General features: G+C 46.1%; 1 pseudogene; it reads right to left on the minus strand.

Moving 5' to 3' along the window:
• Positions 1–312: 312 nt before the first annotated feature.
• LOC149357683 (protein GVQW3-like) lies at positions 313–13,786 on the minus strand (annotated as a pseudogene).
• Between the last annotated feature and the right edge of the window lie 4,511 nt (positions 13,787–18,297).

Consider the following 18,297-nt stretch of genomic DNA (forward strand, 5'->3'; position numbering starts at 1 on the left):
AAGCAGCAATATGCGTTGTGGGGCTAGGTTCATACTCAGATTTCTTTTATGCGCACAAAAAGACGACACAATAAGACAAGGTAGACAGGACGGAGCGCAACAATACGCGTTGTGGGGCTAGTTGGTTCATACTCAGATTTCTTTTATGCGCACAGAAAGACGACACAATAGGACAAGGTAAACAGGACGGTAGGAAGGTCTACCTTGTCTTATTGTGTCGTCTTTCTGTGCGCATAAAAGAAATCTAACTATAAGCAGCCCTTTCATGTATACTAAAGTGAAATGACCAAATAGTTCTTTCAGATCTTTATTTCAGATCATTTTCAACATGAGGTCGGCCGGCCAGCCATCACCATCGCACGATGATCTGGCCAGCCTTTCGGAAGACTCCTCTTCATACCGAAGGCATGTCATCTCCTGCAGCAGGTTCCTCACAGTCAGAAGACAGTGGAAGCTGTACTTGGCAAGAAGTTCATTCAAGAGAAAGAAGAATGGCCTTCCAGCAGTGAAAATTGCAAAGAAGCACTTCTGACAAAACCAAAGGCAGCCCAGCGCTGCCTTTGATCAAGCATCAATACATCAACGCACGCTTCTAGAGTGGCAAGTGGAAGCACAAGAAAAACTAATATACCTACTGACAGAGGTTTTAAATAAATATTTATCGTCTGCTCTTATTATGCAGTATTTGATTCATTTAGTGCTCTCCAGCCTGTTGCAAACAGTGAATAACAGAAGCTTGGACCTCTTTCCTGCTTACAACTTGCATGTCCTCAGAATTTGATGGTTGCTCATACACCCGGTCATGTAGCTCAGCTTTGTTTACCCGCTACTGCGATATTGAGTCATTGCAGTATTCAGTTATATTTTCAAGCTCACAACATGCACGCAGAAGAACTGTCACGCTTTCAATGTTACACTCAGTGCGCTTAATAAGATATGTGAAACGTGCTTTTAGTCTTCTCAAAGCCATTTCAACGACCCTTCTCGATTTTCGCGGTTCATAATTAAATGTTCGCTCTGCTTCAGCGTGCCCAGCGACTATTTTATTCATTAAGTTGGGTGTTAAGGGAAAAGTTTTGTCGCACAAGATCAGTGCAAGTACATCAGTTTCACGATTAGTGAAGCTTGGGTGGCCAAATGTGGGCCTTTCAATAACTCTTGCCAGTGCTGAACTTTGGAGCACATGGGAGCCCACTCGGACGTATCGAAATCGGTACTTGTTGTCAAGTAAAACAAGTAATATTACACTATACCTGAAAGAGAGTTTGGGTTTGAAAGTCAGCGACCAATAAAACAAGCGCAGGAGCTTCATAAAGGCAGCAAGCACTTTCAAACAATCCATAGACTTGCCATTTGCGAAGTTTACGATGAAGAACTCACAGTTTACTGGCATATGTCACGGAAGGCACTATTTTTTTGAGCTGTCATTCCAGGCTGCCTTTTATAACTGGTATGTGTTTCTGATATGAAAGTTTATGCGATGCACGAAAGAGCTGGCAAAGCCATTCCACAGGAGCTTAATTATTTCATACAGGCCTGTGGAAGTAAATCACCGATGATGACAACAATTAAAACGCATCATCGTGAAACATGCCGGGCCTTGCTTGATTTGTTGCAGGGTATGCACGAGCACCGAACAGAAACAAGAATTCCGTAAACGAACAGTTAAGCAATTCATAATCTATTGCTGTGCATGGTCTTTTATGATGGCTGCAAACTCTAGGCACAGCCATCATTTAACAGACTGCTGGCGTGAGTTAACGAAGTCACGAAGTCATACTCATCCCATGCTCTTACTTGGCTGTACCTCAACTTGTGCAAAGTGAAAAAGAAGAAAATTATAAAGCTATTGTTCACATTAACCACCAACGTAATCTAGCTGCAGTTGTGACGGTTTTGTCGTAGCAACCCTGTTTAAATACGACGAATGACAACAAAGATTTCAATTTATAATCCAAGCAAATATACTTCCATTTTAGATATGGCCCTAAAGAATATGTGCATAGGTATCCTTTATGGCTTAGTGTGACTAGAAAGCAAATTTTCTTTCAAACTAGACTTCCATTGCTGTAGTGCGCAATACAGCTTGTGCATGTACTGCCCACTTCGTGTAGGCGCAAACTGTGCATTCAGCTTACCATATTAGCAAGCATTAACACTTGTCTGTTTATTTACGTACTCACCAGCTCTTGTAATAATCGCTGGCGTGCTTCTTTGGCGCAGAAACCGGAATATGGCAGCGGTACAGTGCGCCTACTGCTTGCGGGAAACGGCAAGCAGCATGCAACTCCCTGATGTATTTTGGTGTTCTGTGATGTCACTTGCAGACATGATTTGCACCCGCTGTTCTTCCAATACTTCGAAAACGGTCTGACAGAAATTTTTGTTTACCAGGTGTTTCAGGAAAAACTTAAGACATTTTAAAATAGGCTTTTTGAGGTTAAAATATGGCTTTTGGGGAATAGTATTGCCAGTGTTGGCGGACACGGGAAAGCCTCGGTGAACTGTGTAAGCAGTAAGCTGGTTAAATAATTTCCGATTATTAACTTTTTAAATATTACAGCTAGGCGACTGGTTGCAGTTAGAGATCTGTAACCGGTCGTTAGTAATTTAGCCATATCAGTTTTTATAATTTCGAAAACGCGATTTACCTCGCCGCTGTGGCTCGACAAAATCTGGCTACATAGTACCGAAGTACATGCGCTTTCGAAAAGCATGCAGACAAAAGCAACGTTTACAGTGCGTGTAACTATTCTAAAAAGCGAAATTTTGTACAGCCACAGCGCCAAGGGTGATCACATTTTCTAAATTCTAAAATCTTATATGGTTATTATTAACGACCAGCTAAAAATCTCTAATTTCAACGAGGTGCCTAACTGTAATAGTTAAAAAGTTAATTATTTAAAGTTATAGTTAACCAGATTACTACTTAAAACGATTCACCGGTTTAATGGTTTCCGCCAACACTGGCCATACTACGCTAAAAAAGCCATGTCTAACTCAGACAACCTATTTTTGAGAATTACTTAAAGTATTTACTGAAACACCTTATACGGTGTATAATGCTGCCCTTCCAAACTCAAACGAATGGGCAATTGTTCGGTCCTCAGCAGACGAGCTAAGTTTGTAAAGGTCCACGGCGACACGCTTCTCGATTGTCCCGCATGCTCGTCTCACTTCGCGCCATTAAGGGTGGCCTCAATCCACTATACAGGGAGTGTTCGGAAAGTAATGCTATTAATCCGTATACAAAATTTATTCTAGACATCGTTACAAACGTTTGGAACCGTTTGAAGTAGTCCCCTATGGAATCTACGCATTTTTATCAGCTACTCTGCCATGCACTGTACGCGTTTTGGATGGCGTCAAAGGGAACCTCGTTCAGAGCTTTTGTCTCTCACGCTTGGATCGCTTCGATGGTCCCGAAACACGACTTCTTTCAGGGTGGACTTGATTATAGAGAAAAGCAAAAAGTTTTCCGGAGCAAAGTCAGGACTTTAAGGGGGCTGGAGGAGAGTTTCAACTTTTGCATAGCCAGGAATTCCCGGACGCACAGAGGGATGTGGCTGGGAGCGCTTTGTCGTGGTGCAACTGCCAGGTATCGGCGATACTTTTTTTTCGTTCGGACGACCCTTTTTCTTAATCCATCGAGCACATTCACGTAGTAGGCAGCGTTGACTGTCTGCCCTATGGGTACGAATGCTTTGTGAACCATATCCTTGGCGTCGAAGAACACAATTATCACGGCTTTCACTTTCAACTTGCTCACTCTTGCCTTCTTGGGGTGAGAGGATTCCGAAGTGCGCCATTCGGAACAATGGCGCTTCGTCTCAGGGTCGTACTCAAATACCAGTGTTTCGTGGACGGTAAAGACACTGTGCAAAAAATAACGTTCAGTTTGTACACATTTCAGTAATTCACTCGCGATCACCACACGGTTGTTGTTGTCGTTGCCAGTCAACAAATGTGAGACCAGGTTGACACACACTTTCCGCTTGTTCAAACTGTCACGGACGATGTCCTGCAAAGTGATTTTTGGAATATTGAGAGTCTCTGCTATTATCCGGACACTGATTTGACGGTCGGTGTTTAAATGATCACGAACGCGATACGCATTTTCGTCACTTGCTGGCTGACGGCCGTCCAGAGGGGGATTCATCATCCAACTATTACCGGCTCTGCATAAAAGACTTCAACCACCTTGAAACTTGAGAATTCGACAAAGCAGACTTCACGTATTCCTACTGTGGGTTCCTAAGTGGACACAGGCCACCACCCACCGCGGGTTCGAGCTTCGCGCGAGCCAAGGGCCCCGATCAGCCGTCACCACACACACACTGGGACACCGATGCGGTGCACTCAACCTCCGCTGGGAGGAGAGCGATTCGCCGCAAAGAAATAGGCCTCCAAGTTCACCAAGGAGACGTTTATTCACGTCGTCCTTCAGCAGTACACACGCACTCAATCGTCACCCCGTCCCGGGGGCGCGCGAGGAGCAAGGCTCCGCTGCGCGCACGAAGCGACTCGAGAAATGTGCGCCGCTAGCATGCCGCTGCAGGGGAATGTCCCCGCGGCAGTGCTGTGATCTCTCTCTCGTGTCGACCGTTGGGCCGGTTGCGAGAGAGAGTGGGCAATCAACGCAAGGTACGCTTGTCAGAGGTCGCTGGACCCCGCTGGACAGGCTCGAGCCGCTGCAGGTCAGAGGACACGTGCGGGCGAGCTCGAGTATACACTGGTCCGAACGGCAAAGGCCGGCACGGACAAACAGTTGCGTACGCACCTTTCGCTGTCTCGGAGGGATCCCTCTCTCTCTGGGCCCCGTTCGGACGGTCGCGGGGTGCGCGGCCGCCAAAGCGGGTCCCAAATTCCCGCCAAAAGGCGCCAATGGCAAAGGCCCTTGGGGAGCCGGGGCGGAGCTGTGGCTAAATGACAGTGATTAGTCACCCAGCCGCCTCTCCACCGCCTGAGGCGGGAGCAAGGGAAAGAGGAGAAACAACGCGGGAGGCCGGCTAGCCGCGCAAAGGCGACGGCGGAAAGCCAGGATTCCCACACTACTGATCGGTTGGTAGGTGTCGGGAAGACTTTTGTCGAGTTAATCATAGAACTTAATCCCGTGTCTTTGTTCTAATGTTGACTTCATTGCGCGTCGTGGATCAGCACAATCAGGAGGTTCACGGAAACAGTGATCCTGATGCTACCTGAATTTATAGTGGACTGAGATAGGTAACATGGAAGAGCAACCAGAAACCCCTACCCTCCCCGCCCCCCCCCCCCCCCCTCCCCTTCCTCTTCCTAACCCGACCGGCCTGAACACACTGGAACTAATAAAAGAGCGGGAGATAATATAATTTCATTACATTCTGGACGAACCCTGTATACTTGAATGCCATCTCTGGCATCCGAAGCGCTGGCCTGAGCTCTGTTATTTCAAGTTGGCCAGCGTCTTTTCAGACCACCGTCCGTCACAATAGTACGCCCAAACATGCCTCCCTACATAGCGTGGGGGTGACGACTCTGCGCCCAGCGCGTTATGGCGGTTTAAAAGTAGCCGTCTGATTAAACGTACTTCCTCCGCAGCTGCTTGGATTTCGATTTCCACGGACGAAATAGACGCCATAGTGATGACTATAGCGCACTTTCTCACGTGCTCAGTCTCGTCGCTCATATTGGGACATCAAACTAGAACGCAAAAATTCAAAAGCTAGCACGGTATCGTTCTCACATGTACGTTATTCTACAGAAATGCAAAGAGCAGAATTCGCATATTTACACTGCATTACACAGTCATTTCACAATGCTGCACGGGATGTGCAGCATAGAGGACAAAATCGCTGTTCCGACAACATGCTCGTTATCTTTGCAAAGAAATAATAACAAGATTTGTTTTAGTAATTACATTTCGTCGAGAAAGAAAGGATAAAAACACTTAAGATGTTTTAAGTGCTTCTTTTAGGTGCTTTCACTAAATGAACGGCGCACAATGGGCACCTAGCTGGCGGTTCCTGTGATAAGCACTTTCCAGTCCGTGTGACAAGGCGCGAACTTCTTTGAGGCGAAACTTCCTGACGCTTAAGGTCAAGGAAGTTCAAGGGACTTTCTAGTCGGCCGTGTGACAGGGTTATTTATCGTCATCATCATCATCAGGCTGCCTACAACCACTACAGAACAAAGGCCTCTCCCATATCTCTCCAATTAACTCTGTCCTGTGCCAGCTGCGGCCACTGTATCCCCCCAAACTTCTTAATCTCGTCCGTCCACCTAACTTTCTGCCGCCCCGTGCTACGCTTCCCTTTCCTTGGAATCCAGTCGGTTGCCCTTATGGACCATTGGTTTCTTTGCCTTCGTCTTACATGCCCTGCCCAAGCCCATTTCGTCCTCTTGATTCTGCCCTCTTCCTAGGTTACATGGATCATTTGTCTTTCCAGAGCTCGCTGCGCTTTCCTTAAGTTGAACCCATTTCGTTAGCCTCCACGTTTCTGCTCCATTGGTAAGTACCGGTAAGATACTGCTCGCATATCTTTTTTATGAGGGTGCAGGATAGAGGAACTCTCCGGCTAATTAACCTCATGGATTCCTTTAGCCTGCTTCAGAAAATTAAGCACGTTAGGCAGCTTAGTTAGGTTAAGTCTGGTAACCTAAATATCACCAATCCATTAAATCCTAACGTGATAATTATTTTCGGTTTAAGATAAGATTTTCTTCTCGCCATTTTCCTTTAGTGTCAGACGCTTTACGACAGCTCCATTTGTTTTCGCTTTATTTATTATTTCTTCACTATGGTCCCGCTTGTACTCTCTGCAATAATTTGACCATACACTATGATACTTATACGTCTTCACGCCAGAAAACTCTAAACTTTGTCACGTAATTGTGCAGGGGTGTTCATTTTAAACCAGAGCTCCCGGGTTTTCAATGTAAATGCTAATATTTTCATTTATAACTCCTTTTCAATCCCCCTAGAATAAGAAGTGTCGATAAAGGACATCCCTGCATAAGCCCCTTTTTAACGTAAGCTCTGGGTGCGCCTTCGATTTCTCGCCACATCACTACTAGGTTGCCACCCTTAGGATTTTTTTTTTTAATAGGTGTATTGTTTCACTGCCCGCACTCTCTATTTCCAAAATTTGCTTTAACAGGGCGCGTTTACACTCTGGTAAATACCTTTTATGTATAAGGACGATATTCGCAGTGGTCGTTCTTTACTTGTAGCAATTTAGATGCAATCACCGTTAAAAGCCAGTAGAAATCATTGCTATCTTGCTAACCTTCGGCTTTGCATATCAGCCCCGTTCTACTTTCACTCTCCAGCTTGCTGGAATTTCATTAGTTTTGAATGTGCCACTTCAAGAAGCGTACGGGGACTTTCTTGTTTATTTCAATGCGATTCGCCTCATTTGTATTTTGTCCAAGCCTGTGGCTGTGTGGAAAGGGAGGCTTCTCTCTGCTTTTCCCCATCTAACTGGTCTATGTCAATGTAAAAATCTTCTTCTCAGTAGCTGCCTGCATATAGTTGCGTATCGCTGGTGTCATCATACTCTTTAAAGGTTTTCTGTAACCGTTGGTCGATGAATAGCATAACCGCTTAATTGTGCAATAAGTTACCCTCTTCATCCTGCATATACCGGCGCGTTTCTTCCGAATTTGTGCTGAGCATCAGCACAAATTTGGTTCCAGAACTTACTAGTTGCCTGCTGATAGTGTCTTCGAATATCTGCCATACACCGATCGCTTGCAGCATTAATCATTTATGGGAATGTATTTTGGGCATAATTCGCTCGTTTGCTGCCTTTGTCACATTCCTCTTGAATTTAAGATAATGGTCTATTTTCTCGTTTTGCTATTCGATGTGTCCTGGAAGCTTCTTGGCGTCTTAAATATTGCATCTTTAACATCCACGTTCCACAAACATTTTGGCCTTCTTTTTGCCTCTCCAATGATTTTCTCTTAGCATCCAAGATATGTCTCTGAATTACCTCTAGAACTTTATCTTACGTCCATGACCTATTCGAGGCTTTCTATTTACATTTTCCAACCACCACAGCTTCAGGTTAAGCAGCGCCAGCTAGCGTAAATGGAATAAAGTTTTCTATTGCGGATTAAAGAGCAATTAACACTTTCCTTACCTAGCCTAATCAAATCGTTTAATTTAAGCGATGGCGCAAAATGGACTATTTTGCGTGATTTGGGCTCCTTGTCTTCACGTTCCGCTAACCAGTATGTTGCAAAAGAACTGTACTTAAGTTTCTGATTCAAGTTTTTCCTTAGTCATATAAGAGTACATTTATCAATTCCCCACGAAACCTCTCGACGAGGACCGATTACCGCGAGCATGACGTCCAAAGGGGCGTACTCGTCTCACACCGAACCTGCTCGGAAACGGCGGTGTTCTAGCGATTCCCCAGCATCGACACCTGGCTTTGTAGAGGCAAGCGACAGTTTTTTTTGGTAATTATGACGTCCACTCGTCTGATTTTAGCTCGGACAGAGCTGACTGCTGAGCCCAGCTAGGACTGTCGGCAGGTGCCCGTCTGTACCTTTCGCTTTCGCTGTCGCCGAGGAGATTCGCTTCTTTTCTAGCCTTTTTGAAGGTAACGGGTATGTTCCGCAATGATTCCGTGTCGCCAACGGTGCAACGGATCGAGTTTTTGTCAACATGACCAGGTGTTGGTCTTGGCACTGCACTGCGGAGTAGCTGAAAGCGTTCCGCGTGAGCCATTGATTATTAATGCGACAGCATTACAGTCCACATTCCACAAAAATGGTTTTTGTGTGTCAAGAAATTCACTGATTGGTCGAGGGAGGTCTTATGACCTTTTGACGTTACAACCACCGGCCCACCAGATTGTGAGCACCCTGGTCTTCGTGGCAGGTGTGAGTCAAATTAATGATTGGTAAAGAGAGGTCGCGTGACCTGGCGACAACTTCAAAACCTGCCCACGGAAGAAAGAGCATGGAAACGAAGAGAAGAAAAAAGAAGCAAGAACGTAGAAACACCCAGGTAGCCACAACGGTGATTTCTAATGCTATCGCATACTGCTCTTAAGGTGCGTTCAGTTTCCCTGAAGTTTGCTTTTTACTGATGAAAAGTTCAGTAACATGAATAGTTCTGTAATTTTACGTACCTGTTGCTGACATAGTAACACATAAAGCGCGCATTCTAGATTTTTTATTCCTTAAAGCCACAGCCGTGCTCTAACTTCGGAACAGACAACACAAAGAATACACCATAAGACACAGGATCAGACAAGCGCAGACTTTAAGATATAAGTTTATTTTCGACGGGGCGCATTTTATACGCACCTAAGCTTTATATTAAGCCGCCACGGTGGCTCAGTGGTTATGGTGCTCGGCTGCTGACCCGAAAGACGCGTATTTTATCCCGGCTGCGGCAATTGCATTTCGATGGAGGCGAAATTCTAGAGGCGCGTGTACTGTGCACGTTGAAGAAACCCCAGGTGGTCAAAATTACCCGGAGCCCTCCAGACGGCGTCCCTCATAGCCCGAGTCGCTTTGAGACTTTAAACCCCATGAAACCAACCAAACCAACTTAATTTTTTTATACGCACCTGTGACTGTGTCTCGTGGTGTGTTCTTGGTGTTTTCTGTTCCGAAGTTAGCGCAACCCTATGTTGTTATCAACTACGAACTAGCTTCCTTTAAAGCACTGCTGGCTTTATTTGTCTATTTGTTGAATAAATATACTAGTATATTTCTGAAATTCTGGACGAGTCTCAAAATTTTGAAATCAGTTCCTTTTTCTTCGCAAGTATACATATCCAGTATACACAACCTTTTAAATTTATGAATGAATAATTATTTTACGCGCAGCACCTTGGAATTGCCTGTTTTTCCGCGGCAAGAAAAGTGTTAGCAGACCTTATTACTGTCAGTGACTTGGCGCAATAGATTAATGCTGCGGCTTTGAACGCGTAAGACCGCAGTTCGATTCCCCTTCCTCGAAATAAATAATTTCTAGTCCTTTTACAGCGACAGGTATAAAAGGCCACTATAGGTATATTGGCCTTAAAGAAACAACTCTTCATAACACCTAATGGGATCAGACGTCTTCCAGTAAAAAGTGATTTAGGAAAGACCTTTAATATATTTATCCACGCAGCTTCCACACATCGTGGTATACTATAATCCACGATGCCACGAGCAACACTCCACGAGCCAAAATCCAGGAAAAGTCGGAGCTGTTCGTATTAGGTTCTCCGCGCTGGACTTGTTCTTCTGCATCTTGATCGTTGCTTCTCGCGCCTCTGCTTGGACCCCTTGACAACAATAACGCAAAGAGGAGTGCATTTGTTGTCCATAGGCTGAGAGGCTCATAAATGTTTTACACGCAAGTAACAAAGAGAAGGCGGGTCTATCGGTAATTGAAATTACGAAGCTGTACAATATATTTTTCTTCTTTACACTCCTACAGATACGAAAACATAAGGCATAAAAAATTACGTGCGGTAAGAAGCCATTGTGCTGATCAGTGCCGCTGGCGGCAGTGTCTAACACCATGCAGATAGTCTTGAGGAAGACTTTCTAGCACACACACAGTTCTGAGCACCAAAAAGAATATTTTTCATAAATATAAGCTGGCTTCGGAGCGAAATCTCAGTCCAGATAAAAAACGGTGCAGATGGGTGTAATAATATTTTTACGCTTCCGGATCTTAAAGTCTTGCCGCTTTCATGTGGGAAATCAGCGCCAGGTTCTCACACAAGCACGTATGACATGGTCATACATATTGGTTAATGTACATTGCGTTCTATTTTTTGTCTCCTTATTAAATATGGAGAGCTCGACAACTTCCAAGGCTTTCATGCAAACCACTATACGACCCATATTGAAACAAGAAAAGCCAACCAGTCTTGTTGCTAGTTTCTGGCCGGCCTCCATCATTAACTCCCTATGGAAGGTCTCTAAAAAAAGATATAAACCATCGTCTCATCCGCTCCCTAGTACTCAAGGCTACTGTTGACCGCTGTTAGTTCCGGCCGATACACTATCCCCCAACTGACTGCATCATCATCTGATGTCAAAGATGCTTTTGTGCACAAGCAACACCTCTATCCAAAATTTTGTTGTATAGAAAAACGTTAGATAAAACATAGTGTTATAGTAGCCTTCGTGATGTCCGACCTATGGGTGTTTCAGGCAGCATGCTCAACACGACTGAAAGGTAGCCATCCGAAAGTATCTTCAGGGAGCGTATTGGGAAGAACTTGGCAAGAGAGTTCAAAGAGGGGAAATTTGTGCCTCCCGGAGGACAGCTAACTTGCCCATTTTTCATTCATATATTGGATGCGCTAGGAAGTGTGCTGCCAAAATCTACGCCCTAGTCTGTTTGTGTAAATGACATTACGATAAGTTTCATATCAGACAACTTGTCCATTTGTCAAAGGCAATTCTATTTGGGGTCGACACACTTCACAGGTATTCAAGGGGAAAAAAGTAAAGTTGTAACGAAGGCATTCTTTGAACTTATTTTCCTTCAGAACAGCAGGGCATAAGACAGGCCCCCAACATCACATAGACTGAGTATATCATCGCTGTCTGAAGAGATCCCGCTTTGCTCAGTCTTGGTAATCGATGAGAAGGTTCCATCACATACATCATGCAGCTATTGGCTAAAGTCTACGGAAGCACAGAACCTGTTAAGAATTCTATCGCAGCAACCACACGGCAAACACCGAAGTTGCCTATCGAGGCTTTTTAACAACGTTGTCCAATCGCGCACTGATTACGCCTCAGTAGTGTTTGAGTCTCCGTAAAGGTCTGCCTTGATACCGCGGATCACTGGGCCTCTTCGATTATGCGCCTCTGGCTGCCTGCAGGCTGCCAGAGCGCGGCGCCAGGCGCACGATTTTCTCTGGCTGCTCCGCACACTTTCGGTGGCTGCGCAGAATGCGTTCTTTTTTCTGTAGCTGGGCGGTTTCGGGCTGCCAGCGGAAGGCCAGACTCGCCAGGACGAGTTTGTGCTGGCAGCGCTCAGGCAAATAGCAGACGACGGAGAGGTGGTATGGTAGCGAGAAGCTCGCACGGCCATTTTTATATGCTCTAGAAGGAACTCCGTTCTTTATGCGATATTTTGCACAATGCAGGCGCTTGTTTGGAGTAGACCACGGTGCATATCGTCTGTGTCGCCTGCAATGGCACCTTTTGCGGTAGTTCGTGTTTGGTTTGGTTTAGTTTATTGGCGTTTAACGTAACAAAGCAACTCAGGCTATGAGAGACGCCGTAGTGAAGGGCTCTGGAAATTTCGACCACCTGTGGTTCTTTAACGTGCACTTACATCGCACAGTACACGGGCCTCTAGAGTTTCGCCTTCATCGAAATTCAGCTGCCGCGACCGGGATCGAAACCGCGTCTTTCGGGTTAGCAGCCGAGCGCCGTAACCACTGAGCCACCGCGGCGGGGCGGTAGTTCTTGTTGTTTATTCATTTGTTTTGCGAGCGTATGTGAGAACGTATTTCGATCGTCTTACCGCCTCGCAAGCACAAGTGCTCGCTTCATATTACGATCGCATATTTGTGATTCGCAAAATATTTCCGCTGTTAATTTCGTGCTCCCGGCAGATATTGCGATGGTGTTCGAGGCATCTCAGGACAGCAGCCGCAGATTCCAGCTCCGAGTACGCGCTCAGACGCGCGCATATACGAGGTCTCTTAGAAAAGTATCAGACCTCTGGCCGAAGAAAAAAAAAAACTGGCGTAACTGGAACGTTGGAAACCTAATCACCTTCAAAGTAGTCTACTTGGGACTCCACACACTCCTCCCAGCGGTGGTGCCATTGTTGGAAGTATTCCGAAAATGCCCTTTTCGGAACGGAGTTTAGCTCAGCTGTCGTTGCAGCCATAGTGTACTCTCTTGTGTGAAATCGCGCTCCTTTCAATGGCCTCTTCATTTTGGGAAACAGCCAGAAGTCGGAGGGCGCCATATCAGGAAAGTAAGGTGTCTGTTGAACTACAGGAGTCTGATTTTTCTCCAGGAAAGTCCGAATCAAGTCGAGGAATGTGCAGGAGCATTGTCGTGATGGATGCGCCAATTTCCTGTTGACATCAGCTCCAGTCTCTTGCGCCGCACAGCATCACGTAGGCTACCGAGGACATCCCTGTAGTACTCTTTGGTCATTGTTTGACCCTGTGGGGTGCGTACTCGTGGTGTGCCACACAGAGGGAGTCAAAAAAGCAGTCAGCATCACTTTGACATTGCTGCGCACTTGTCGGGCCTTCTTTGGTCTTGGTGACATGAAATGCTTCCAATGTGACGACTGGGATTTGGTTTCCGGGTCGTACCCGTACACCCAAGACTCGTCACCGGTGATTATGGTGTTGATGAAGTCGGGGTCACTGTTTGTGGAATCCAGCATGTCCTATGAAACTTCAACACGAAGCTGCTCTTGCTCCATCGTGAGCAGCTTCGGCACGAATTTCGCCGCAACTCTCTCCCTGGCCAAATCTTCGGTAATAATGGGATGTGCAGAAAAATTTCTGATGTCCACCTATTCCACAATTTCTCGGATAGTCAAACGACGGTCCCGCATCACCACAACGTTCACTTCGGCAATGACCTGGTCGTTTCGGCATGTTGATGGCCGACCGGAGCGTGGCTCGTTCTCCACCGATGTGCGGCCGTCTTTAAACCGGTTGTACCACTGCTAAATCTATGTGCTGCTCATAGCATCGTCACCGAAAACCGTCTGAATATTCCGAATGATTTGCACTTGGTTGTCGCCCAGTTTCTGGCAAAATTTGATGCAGTAGCGCTGCTCCTGTCGCTCCGCCATTTTCCTTGCAATAAAAAACCGACGAGAGCACTGCGCACTGCCTCACTCAAACGCCGCGTCCCAGCGACTGACGCTTTCGGCAGGCGGGAATAAATTCGGGCATGCGCACGAAGGTTCAAGGTCGGCTTATGCAAGAGCGCTTGTTTCATATCCATCAGGTGCTCGCAAAAAAAAAAGTCGGATACTTTTCTAACAGACCTCGTATGCATGTGCTGAACGTGTTTTGCGAGGTGTTGAGGGCGATACGAGAGCATATGCTTCATTGCGTTGGGCTCAGTGCGTACGCTGATATGCTTTGAGAAACGCTTGACTGAAACGTGTCCTTTATTAAAAGCCCTCACGAGCACATTGCTCCTGCAGGCATATCTTTGGCCACACTGTTGTCACTTACGGCAGCCTATCGAAGCGATTGCTGATTCTGTCGTGGCCAAGTGTTGTACAGCTTGATGCTCCGTCGTTCTGCGCATATGCTTAAAATATCTGAGAGGCACCGTAGGAATGCACCTCCTCGCGTTTGGCTCATTAAAGAGATAAAACGAATCTCCAAGCACTGATCATCATGGAAGCGCACGATGTACGTGAGAGGCCGACACGCAGGGCTTGATTGTAGCGCCTTTCATTCCAGTGCCATTTCTCTGTGTTAAAGCTGTAGCATTACAGACAACATACGCATCTAAATTTGTACAGTAGACCCGCTTGTTCTAGATGAACGTTCAACAAGCTGATATGTGCTTCTGTCGAGATATGCGCGCATTCCTTGCCCGCAGAAAAAGCTGCCGGCCGACAGACTGCTGTTGAATGGAACGTATCCCGATTCTTTTCTGATTACAGCTTACAGGAAGCAGTTCACGAACGTAGAAATCGCAACAACCACAGCAGAGTCAATCACCATTCAGGGTCGATCGTCTGCGGTCATACCAGTCATACTTACTGCGTAGTAAACAAATACGCGATAATCCGAGAGTACGGTGTGTCATTTGATAAGCAATGGACAGGCAGTTTTTCCGTCCTATGTAGTGTTGACTGAAACACGTTAGACTGCGATTGCTCATCGCATGCTTTTGAGGATTTTTGGAAGCTTACACGACACACTGTGCACGAAAGGCACACGCTCGCGATGTCGTCGCCGATGTATACGGGTGCGAGCCCGATCAGCTGTTTGTTCTGCAGTCTGTGGTAGCTTTCAATAACTTCAGGTCGTTGTTTTCGATTTCAGGTCGTTTTCGACCGTACGCGTTTGTAGCAATGAGTCGCAGCAGAACGCAAAGCTAGAGAGAGCATACGCCCCCCGTGATCCGCGTCTTGCTTGCCGCCGTGATTGCCGAAGGCTGATTCCGGTGGCCGCCAGCCCATGTGACTATGATGCGCTTTCCTGTCAGAGGCGAACTTTCTGGCAGCCAGCGGGCTGCCCGAGCGCGGTAAATCGAAGAGGCCCAGTTTGTGCGGCTACCGCCTCTTTCTGCGCTGGTCCCAAAATACCCGTATAGAAGCAGAGCGATGGTAATCTGAACGATGGCGCAAATTCAGAAGCGTTACGGGTGGCAACGAAAGCATTATCTCAAAATGAACACCCATGCAATCCAAAGCAAAGAGCTTAGAACTGTTTCCAGACAGTCATCATACATCTGGATCGACACACTGTCGAACGGCTTTGCACATCACTATCGAACGCTCAAATTACAACGTCTAAAGAGTTTATTGCTCCCTGGAAGGTGCATCCTGTTCACTGATACGCCCTTCCTCAGATAGGTAGTCACGTGGCACTTTTTTCATCTAAAAGTACTTCTTGTCATTGCAGGCAAAGTATTTGTGCACCGGCCTTTATTACAACACAATCAAATATTCTGTACTTTCACATGTTGCGACCGACCGCCACTTTTCTGAATCGAAAGCAGTGAATGCATATACAAGCTTATTTACTGAAATACGTTGTGGCGTCTTCAGGCTCGTATCATCCGCTCCCTAGAGCTCAAGGCTATTGTTGACCGCTGTTGGGCCAGAATTAGATATTAAATAGTCGAGACAGAAACATAAGCCTCTATTATTTACGCAGATTCTCTTATACCTCCTAATGCTGGTGTTTCCTGGAAAACTCCTAAAAGCCCCGAGCTGCATTTCCTCCACACACACATTACAGAGAAAAATCTCAATAAGAAGTGTATCACGTCCCTTCACCGTAAGCAGCAGTTAGGCAGCTATGAAATACGCCAAGAGGAAACACACAGTAAATCTTAAAACAGAGCACTACACAGCAGAAAAACGATACGGGCTTAGTGAAGGAGCATTGTGCAGGCTAAGCACAGAATATACATAAAAGACGCACATATGCCTCCTAAACAGCACGCCTGAACTACACTAAACGAAGTGTGTCGTACGGCGTCGCGTTCTCCTCACCCTGATCACGTGTCGCACACTAAGATTCACGGGATGCGTCTCTTCAGCAAGATTTACAGTAAGGAAACCCTGATTCAACTCTCCTACTTTTTAGGCGAGAATGTTATTTCGTTCTAACCGCGTGGCAAAGATTTTTCTCGTCCTGTGTTTTCTGTGTGGAGTCACCTATCCGCGTTGATTGCACTCCCTCTTTTTCGTTGAGGGGAGTTCGCATCACCTCAAGGTTTTTAAGAAAAATTTCGCTTTTAAAAATTTTAGGCCTTGTATGCCTTGTCACATTTTGTCATGGTGTCGCGCTTTGCGTCCTCGGGACAAATTTCATATTATGATTTTGATTTGGCACTCTAAAACTCAACGTTTTTTTTTTATCCTATGTTTCGATAAATTCATCGGAATATACATACGATACATGACTGTGCAGACCATTGCCCTTGTTCTTGGGGCTCTTTGGTTGTAGCTGCTCTTGCGGCTTTAAAGGCAGTCATCACCATCATTCTGAGTGTTGGCTCAAGCGCTTCCCAGGCGTCTTCGTAGCAAGTGTCTGGTGAAGAAAACCACGAAACAATGCAGTGGCTTCACATAGCTATTTAGAGCTAACACAGCTTGTGTCGCGAACTTCATTTTCTTTAGCAAAGCCTCTACTACATGCATTCCAAAAATATTCCAGCCTGCGGTTTATGAGCGCTGTTTTGAGCTGCACCTCGATGTCACGAATTTCTGTGCTGTCTATTCTAAAAATCAGAGGTGCAAGCTTCACTTTGCTCAAGGGTGACTAGCGCGCTTTTTGCAGCCGGTTGCCGAGCCAGTTGGACAGCATTGTCGCCATTAAAGATGGCGAGCGTTCAAAACAACTTTATGGAGGTCGCATGTCTACGCTCAAGCATGGACTGAATAAAGTAGCCCTTGGTCAGGCTTGATTTACTGGGTCCTTGATTTACTGCTTGATTTACTGGGTGTTGTCAAGTAATTAGAATTTGATATTTATTCTGAGTAGTAAATGTAAGTAGGGGTCATTTAACCTACAAGGCCTTATTGTTATCAATCAAGTTTGCCTTTTCATTCCATCAGCCTTTGTCAACCCGCCATTAGCCCGGGAGTAACTTTGCTTCCCGCCTTTATTTAATTTATTTTAGCTTCATTGCGATAGCGCGGCCTCTTTAGTTACCCCAAAGAGCGCCTGAGGGCGCCCACATCGCGCCGCACAAGCAGCGTGTACGGCGACGCTAAGGGAACAGCTTTCTCTCTTCATCTTAAAGCAGCGCGATACACAGGACGAGTGGAATAAACAAGAGACGACACGAGCGCGATCTTACAACTGTTGTTTGATTGAGTTGTTAGATTGCGCTCGTGTCGTCTCTTGTTTCTTTCACTCGTCCTGTGTACCGCGCTGCTTTAACTTGCCCAGTTTTCTGTTCTCGTTAGCTTTCTCTCCCTTTGTCCTCGGGAAGCTGTCGCGTTTGGACGTTTCGGTGCAGCTCCACTACCCCGCGAGCTTGTCCTGCCCGGCCTAGGAGCGCCTCTCTTTCCCTAGCGTAGCTAAAGATACGCTTGTCACCCTGTTGGCGAGTCGAGCAACCTCGAATCCTCAGGATATTTTGTTGCTAGCCTGCGCTATTGCTGTAGCAGCAATAAATGCGGTTTGTGTCAGCATGTATTCTTCCCTTTGTTCCAAATAGCACGGCCTCTCTTGGTAGGCTTGGACGCTGCGTCGTTCGCAGTTCTTGGTTTTCGTCGGTGGTTTGAATTTTCAGCCCGGGATAAGCCGGAAAATGGGTTTCTCGCACTATTTAAAATGTGCACTAGTTACATGAACGATCGAGTTCTTTCTTGGCTGGCACAAAGTTGAGAAAGAGCAATCACAAGCCACAGCTACACTCCTATCGACAAGCTGTGTAATAACAACTCCCTTCCATCAACACGCCAAGTGAAAATTCTTTTAAAATGGCTTCGTTCGAGAAAGCCGTTATCAAAGTGCGTTTTTATGAATAATTCTGAATTACCTGCTTTATGCGGGCACGAATATACACAACTTAATCACTCGATATTAAAAATCATGACAGGACCCCAAGCGTAGTACCCTTACGTCGGAGGTCGCCATTCCGGTCTCTGTACAATAT

Source organism: Amblyomma mixtum, chromosome 3, assembly GCF_055824585.1.
Source record: "Amblyomma mixtum isolate Tamu chromosome 3, ASM5582458v1, whole genome shotgun sequence".
In the NCBI taxonomy this organism is placed as follows: Eukaryota; Metazoa; Arthropoda; class Arachnida; order Ixodida; family Ixodidae; genus Amblyomma; species Amblyomma mixtum.